Consider the following 8,787-nt stretch of genomic DNA (forward strand, 5'->3'; position numbering starts at 1 on the left):
TACAGAAAACAAATAAATGTGTACGCTTTTCTCCTGCTCATCAGTCTTTGCACCGGTTTAATTTTCAGACCCAGCAGGAACACTACGAGGGTGGAAAAAAACTTTATTCCCCTCACACATGACACTCATCACCAGAGCCCATGTGCTCCAGACTGGGCATACCACTGAGACCTGCACTGATTGCCTAGACCGAATTAGTTATGTCTTCTGCCATCTTGTTTTCTGGCTAGAAGGAAATGCTGTGGCTTCACATTTACATCCTGCTCTTTTTCTTTTAGACTTGTGAGCCTGTCTTTAAGTTTGGGGAGATGTGGAAAGAGGAAGCCGTGGAGAGAGGAGGCCATGGAGAAGAACAATGATCACTTAGCCCATGAACCTCAGAGAGAGTTTACTGAGAAAGCAGGGACCCACTGGGCTTGCGGGCGCCCTGCTGAGCTGCTTACATACTCAGTACCCCAGCCCCACTAACCATCTGCTCATTGTCCCTTCTGTGTGGACGGGCTCTCCTTTGTGGCAAACTCCACGGTCTAGGATCTCAAATTCTGACCAGGTTTCCTAATTCATAAACTGGTAGGTTTTAGTGAAAGATTTACCCTTTCAAAACAGAGTTCTGAGACAGGATCGACTTGGAGGTTTCCCAAGTGCCTGCTGGTGGGTAACAGGACTCTGCAGAAATAAGTCCTGTTAAAAAAAAGAGTCTGTCCTTGGCACTGTAAACTGAAACAGCGATTCAGCCTCTCTGGCCATCTTCATGTGTGTTTCCTGCCCACAGAATGAAGTTGGAAAGTCAGAGCCGTCATCTGTCTCTACATGCGATTTCTTGCCCGTCAGCTGGACAGGGAAGTGCCTCGTTCTGGTATATTGATGTTAGTCCTACTAACACATTTCCAAGTTCTCCAGCTGCCATGTAACTTGAAACGGGTCAACTCTGGGAGGGAGAGGTTTGCTTTTCCTTCCTGTAACCTCAGGACTGATTTAATTAAGCAACTCCTCCAGCCCCGATTTATAGTCTGAAAAGTGTTCTCGCCGCAGCCCTTCAATGTGCTGTGTTTTTCAATGAGCTGAAATGCATTGTTCAGTGGAAATACCATTCTGAGTGTCTGCTGCCACCCCGAGAGCTGTTCCAACATACGCATCCGTCCCTGGTATGTTTAACTGCAAAGGGCTGGATAAATGAGCCGTGGCTTCCTTTGATAACTTAGCACAGTTTTAGAAATCAGAGGAAAGGATGGCTAAATTCCCCCATGGGTTCCCGGGGAGGGCAAAACTTCACCCTAGCCTCCTGCTGTGAAGAAATAACCTTTTAAACCTCATTTTAGAAATCAGTCTTTTTTCCCAAGATTAAAACTAAAAAGAAGAAAACCCTGGCATGTAGGGGTGGAGGGAGGAAAAAGAAAGGATGCCACAGCGTGACTGTCCTCTGTCTGTCCCTCGGGACTTTTTGTTCTACCATCAGACCCCAGATGTCCTCCCCTGTTTGACAGTCCTGACCCATCCCCCTCCCAACCTGCCACCTAGGAATGAATGAAGCCAAATTTCCCATAGGAAAGGCCCTTTCCTAGTCTCTCAAAGGCTTCCACCTCAAAATGAAATCTGACAAAAGAAACAAATTAGATTAAATTGCAGCGCTAAGGGTTTCAGATTGCTCAGATAACAGACTCAGACAGTGCTGTTAGGACTAAGCAAAATCATCTGCTGCAGTGTGGGGGAAAACAGAGTTTCCTTCCCTTCATCTGTTCGTGCTGGCCATAGTGCAGTTTTTAATATCATTGAACGATAATGAATAGACAGTGGGAGATGGGAGGACCGAGGGAAGGACATCAACCAGAGCGCCCAAAAGCCAAGCCAGTCATATGTGTGAATGAAGCTGGATCAGTGAGAAATTTCACATGATCACTCCAGATTTTTAAATGTTAGCAATCCATTCCATTAAAAACAGAAAAATCCACCACGGCTCCTTCAGTGGTTATTGAGCACTTTCTTATACATCCATGCTGTTATTACTTTCTGTTCTTTTCCTTATACATCCATGCTGTTATTACCTTCTGTTCACCGATGGGGAAGAGCAAGTCTCTTAAGTGGCAAAACCAGTACCCACCCACAGCTTTGGCCACATTTTATCCACTGAACTGCCTAGGAGTTTTATAGATAGAGAAACGGAGGCCCCCTCCCCAGGGTTAACTAACGTGACCAGGATCATAAAAGAGTCAGGGTGACTTTTTAAAAAATAAATCCTCAAACTACAGAAACTGAGAGGAGAATGCAAAGGAGACATGCTGGGACAGAACAGAGAAAGAATGAAACATAAAAAAGAGAAGTGCCATCACTGGATGATAACAGCCTCATCCTAACGGCTGCCTAGACCACGAGATAAAGATGTATTATTGAAAAATACTGCAAATTTTCAAACATAAATAATTCTGCTTCTATTATCAGTCCTTGTGCTTGAAACCAAATGGTGGAAGACCCTCATAGTTACCTGTGAGGTTCAGATTTAGGCTTCATTCTGGGATTTATGTAGACAATGCTGCCCTCTCCTGGCCAACATTTTAATAACATGAGTCATTGTTTAAATTGAAACATTTTTATATTTTCTCAATGTATTTTGAAGAAATTGGCATCCACTTAGCATCATATATATGCATATTATTTACACAGAACAATACCCTCTCAAATTTTTTAATATAACTTGTGATTGGGTTTGTATCATTTTTACATGCATTTTATAGAGCACTAGTGCAACCTACCTACGTAGAGAGCATATTGAAAAGCAGAGACATTACTTTGCCAACAAAGGTCCGTCTAGTCAAGGCTATGGTTTTTCCAGTGGTCTTCACAGAGTTGGACTGTGAAGAAAGCTGAGCAACAAAGAATTGATGCTTTTGAACTGTGGTGTTGGAGAAGACTCTTGAGAGTCCCTTGGACGGCAAGGAGATCCAACCAGTCCATTCTAAAGGAGATCAGTCCTGGGTGTTCTTTGGAAGGAATGATGTTAAAGCTGAAACTCCAATACTCTGGCCACCTGATGCGAAGAGTTGACTCATTGGAAAAGACTCTGATGCTGGGAGGGATTGGGGGCAGGAGAAGGGGACAACAGAGGATGAGATGGCTGACTCGCATCCATCACTGACTCGATGGACGTGAGTTTGAGTGAACTCCGGGAGTTGGTGATGGACAGGGAGGCCTGGCGTGCTGCAATTCATGGGGTTGCAAAGAGTCGGACATGACTGAGCGACCAAACTGAACTGAACTGAACTGAAGTCCCTCAGTAGTGTCTGACTCCTTGCAACCCCATGGACTGTAGCCTACCAGGCTTCTCCGTCCATGAGATTTTCAAGGCAAGAGTACTGGAGTGGGTTGCCAGTTCCGTCTCCAGGGGATCTTCCTGACCCAGGGATCGAACCAGGGTCTCCCGCATTGTGGGCCGAAGCTTTACCCTCTGTACCACCAGGGAAGCCCTTTATAGAGGACTAGAAGGCATAAATGGAAAATAAATCACGTTGCTATGGGGCTCCTGAACTTTTAGAATTCAGTTCCTCCATGAAGAAGTTTTTTTCTCATGACAAGAAACTTAGAAGAGCTCCAGAGCAGAAAATATTCGAGTGTCTCTAATCTGAACATTATAGGACAGAAATGACTCTGCCCTTCCATTTGAAGGAAAAGGGGTTATTATATTTGAGGGAAACAACAGATCAGTTCATAAATATATTTTTAGGTAAAAGCAACTGTTCATGCTCATGGTGATAGAAAATCACCTTCTGGTTTCCCGTACTGATAGGTCATTTATACTTAGAGAAATCACAGATCAGGGAGAGATTGTCAGATAAGAGTTATCATACCAAGGTAGACACCGCAAGGCAATTTCCTTGGAGCTGAGTGACAGTTCTCAGAACTCTAACAGAAGCCGGTTGCCTCACAGCTTGTTCCAGAGCGCCTGTCCCGTGAGAGTCACACCTCCACGGAAGTCATGATGCAGATGTTGGGTAGACAGCAACCCTAAGGAGAGAAAATACCTTTTATGGAAACATGGTTGGGGAGCATTATTAGAGGAAGAAACACAGTCACCATCAAGGTCCCTCTTGATGAATATATGCAAGTGTACAGAGAATTTTTTCACTCACCGAATCAACTATTATTCTTAGGGGAAATCTAAATCTGAAAATATATGAAAGCCAAAACTCAAAAATGCCAAGAGTAGACTGAGACCTGCAAGGGACACCTCACTTGCTAATATACTATTGTGGCCTGTTTGTTCTTTGGTCAAAATATTTTACACAATAATCTAAAGTTGGGTTTTTCAGTAAAGGCAGAAGGCCTGGCACCACTGGTCCTATTTTTCCACTAGAGCTGAGGACTGGCTGCCCCCCTGGATGGGGCATGCCCACTGTGGGTTTCCCACCATCCCCACCACACCCTGACACATACCCAGCCCGTTTCATTGATTCACAATACTTGTCGTGCCTTGCAGTTCTTTCAGTTATTTACCTTTTTGCTCTAGCTCCGAGAATTGTGATGCCTACATCTATTCTTTAGCAGCCACAGAGCTCAGCAAATTTAAACAGCACTCCAACTTGAGGGAGGGGAAGGCAAAGTTACAAGCGTTAATCCTGATTTATCTCTTTTCTTTTCGCCTACACTTTTCCTCCATTGTCTTCCTTCATGATTACAAATTCCCGTAAGAGTTTTAGTTAAAAGGTATCTCTAAAGCACCTTAAGTTTTAGTAAAGAAAATTTTAATATAAATCTATATTTAAAATAACTAAATCAGACTAATGGAAAGCACATTGAATTAGGAAGCAGAAAACCTGGGATACTATTTCAACCTTTTCCCCTGATAAACTCTGTAACATTAAGTAATTCACTTAAACCCTCTTTACCTTTTAATACTCCATAAATAAGAGATAATAATAGTTGTTCCTTCTACCTCACTGGGATTTTGTAACAATAACCATAAATCAGAAGACATCTGAGTCTACAGAAGAATATGTTATAAAGACCAAGATAGCATTACCATGAGGCAGCAGTGAAGTAAAATGTTGTTCAAAGGAAAAAAATAAGCTGTTTTGAAAAAAGAAGTTGTTGCTATATAATGATTTCTTTGGAGACTATACATCAACATGTTAATAGTAGTTATATCTGGGTAATAGGATTTGGGGGATCTTCCCTGGTGGCTCAGACGGTAAAGCATCTGCCTACAATGCCTACCATGTGGGAGACCGGGGTTCAATCCCTCGGTCGGGAACATCTCCTGGAGAAGGAAATGGCACCCCACTCCAGTACTCTTGCCTGGAAAATCCCATGGATGGTGGAACCTGGTAGGCTATAGTCCTTGGGGTCGCAAAGAGTCAGACATGACTGAGCAAAACTTCACTTCACTTTCCCCCTTTAGCTTACAGGTATTTTTTCTTCCCCTATAATGAACATATGTAAGATGTATAATAAAAAATATAACAATATTAAAAAAAAATAGATTGGGAGAAAGAAAATAAAACTCTATATTCCCCATTTTACTAGGCTTGAATAATCACTGATTTCAATTGCAACCATACATAAAATCGCCTTATATATCTTATGTTAGAAACCTGAAAATTAGAAATCTCCTGAAAAATATTTTTTAATATATTGCAAGCAATCTGGACTAGTCAAGGTGAAGCTGTTGATTAACTATTTTGTACCTTCCCCTTCCAAGCACTACAGGAACTTTAACTTTCTGATCCCCTTTCATTACACACAAGGCACATGTGAATTTCTGTGCCTGTGTTCCCACATCAGAATGTAGAAGTTTCTAATTCTTAACATTTCTAGCCATTTTGCCCTTTGTAGAGATACTGTTACTGTATCCCAATTCAAGTACCACTGTAAACCCATGCTTCTTCACTGAGGGTGATATATCTCCCCAGGGGACATCTGCCCATGTCTGGATACATTTTTAATTGCTGCACTGGAGAAGGATGCCACCAGGATCCTGGATCTAGGATCCAGGGATGCTACTCCATGTCTTCAAATACACAGAACAGCCCCTACCATGAAGAATTAGCAGTAATGGGTTGAGAAGTCTTGCTTAAGTGAAAAATGCCCTAAGTTCAGATACAGTATCATAAGGGTATTTCTAGAGTCACTGGGATGAAGGTTATCAACTTTGTACCTAATAATCAAAACAGGAGGAGGAGGGGCACCATCTAGCAGATTTAAATTATCTGATAATTTGATATTTCAAAAAATATTTACTAGTCCTGTTCATAATAGCCATTGCTTACTGTTGAATGAGATTATTTCTTCTTAAAGTCCCACAAATTTGAACTCTATAGAAGGTGATATCACAAAGAAAAACCAGGGAAAGAGTTGTGAAGAGCTCGGTTCATCACTATTTACATTTCTCTCTACCCATGAAGATGAGAGAAAATGTGAACTCAATGCTTTGCTGGAGCAAATGAAACCTACACCCTCAACATCAAATATGCTGACAGGACATCACTCTTTTCAAATTCAGAAAGAAAAATACTCTCAACAAGAAATGTGGAAGCTCAGGGTTGTATAATTGTTTTTAACTTATTCTGAGAAACAGTATCCTTAACAAAGGAAAATCAACTCTATGCAAGAATTTTTAAAACACTCAGGTTAAAGTAGAACAAAAGCAAAAAGATATATTTAGACACAAATGCTATAACTGTTTTCCTTTGAAAATCACTCTTTAGAAATTTCTCTAATTAGGCAAATAAAAGGGTTTTATACTCCTCAGATTTGTTTATTAGTGTGGATTATCGTTCCTTTGGTGTTTGCAAAACAATAGGGTTTCATCAGTCAAAGAATTATTCAGGATAATAATTAGCAAGTTATTTTGGGGGGTGAAAATTTTTACTAACATTTAAAAATCCTATCACCACTCTACCCAGAGATAAATTATGAAATAACTGGGAAAAGAGAGAGAGAAAGGACTCATGGAGGCTTTGCCTCTACTGTCTTTGAGCTGAATCCTTGACACTCATTAATATGTTTTGTTCATGATAGTCATTATAAAGGAAATTCATTTGCCTGATTATTCCCTTTTTGACCCAAAGGTCACAGAGCATCCTATTTATAATTCTGGTCCAGGAGGAAACTGGAAAAGGGGAAGAACACAATATAGTCTCATTGCTCCGTTAATTAACAAGCTGAGTCGGTCCTCGGAACCCCTGACCTCACTCTCTAGATTTGGTGTGGCAGAGAGAGGGCTGGACATGCAGGAGAGGTCTGCGCAGAGTGCTGGCCAAGTATGTGGCCCTGGCTCTCATGTAGCTGAGATACCAGATACCAGGAGAAAAAAATAGATACAAGGACTAATGAAAGCCTCATAAAGTCCATTTCAAACCTCTGCAGAGGAGGATCAAGAGTCCTGGGGAGAGCCAAAAAGGGACGCATGTGACAGCTGAAATCAACATCTCTCCTGACAGGTCTGGTTGCTGTGCTTTGACTGGCATCAGCCCGAGAGCCCATCACACTGGTTTATGGCAGTTGGTCCACAGGGCTGCTTCTCCCTGTCTCTGAAGGCATCTTAGCTGCTCCCTTTGTCCCCTCTGGCCCCAAAGATGTCCAAGCAGACACAGGCAAGATATGTGAGGAGGAGAAGAAGGGGGAAGCAGAGGAAGGGAAGAGAGAGAGAAGGGGAGGGAAACACTCAGGAAAAGACACATGGGAGAAAAACAAACCCATGCGTCTTTACTTCTAAAGAAACCATTGGAAACACTGTAATTATGGCTAATGTTTTTTGAGTGTTTACTATGTCCCAAGTTCTTTCTAAACACTTTGCATGTTATCGACCCACTTAATCTCTACATCAGCCCTCTGTCATTTTCACCTCTATTACCCCATTTTATAGAGAAACTGAGGTACATTTCCCTGGTTACACAGCTAGTAAATGACAGATTTGAAAAAGGAATCCAGGTGGTCTGATTTCCGAGCCCATGCATGCTCTTTACTGTCTTACGTTATCTCACCTTCCTGGTATCTATGAGGGCTGGTCATTGCCACAGCCTGTATTTTATAGAGAGAAACTAAGAAACAGAAAGGTTATGTGATATATCATCCCACAAACCATGATGCAATGAGAATCTACTGTCCCCATCATTTGCCCCCATTATATTTTTCTGCCCCTCTGACCCACATTTAACCAAATAATTTGACAAAAACAGGCTTGGAACCAAGTCCAGTTCAACAAGTACATTAGCATTATGAATTAATAGAAAACAAAATACAAATGGAGATAATCTGCCTTTATGTCAATTGGGTTGTTCTCTAATTATTCTATGTGTATGAATGTCTGCTGCTGCTGCTGCTGCTAAGTCGCTTCAGTCATGTCTGACTCTGTGCGACCCCATAGACGGCAGCCCACCAGGCTCCGCCGTCCCTGGGATTCTCCAGGCAAGAACACTGGAGTGGGTTGCCATTTCCTTCTCCAATGCATGAAAGTGAAAAGTGAAAGTGAAGTCACTCAGTTGTGTCCGACTCTTAGCGACCCCATGGACTGCAGCCTACCAGGCTCCTCTGCCCATGGGATTTTCCAGGCAAGAGTACTGGAGTGGGTTGCCATTGCCTTCTCCGATGAATGTCTGAAACTGCAACAATTCCCTAGTGTATTGACATGAAGTTATGCTTGACAGCTTGATGAGTCATCAGTCTGTCAATCAACTTGCACTTGTTGAATGTGTATTATTAGGTGCAGCAGGAGACAACAAGTAATAAGAGAAATAGATTAAACCTGTCTTCATTTAATGGCAAATGGGATAAACTAAATACTTTAAAGATCAAGAA

Source organism: Bubalus bubalis, chromosome 2 (assembly GCF_019923935.1).
Source record: "Bubalus bubalis isolate 160015118507 breed Murrah chromosome 2, NDDB_SH_1, whole genome shotgun sequence".
In the NCBI taxonomy this organism is placed as follows: domain Eukaryota; kingdom Metazoa; phylum Chordata; class Mammalia; order Artiodactyla; family Bovidae; genus Bubalus; species Bubalus bubalis.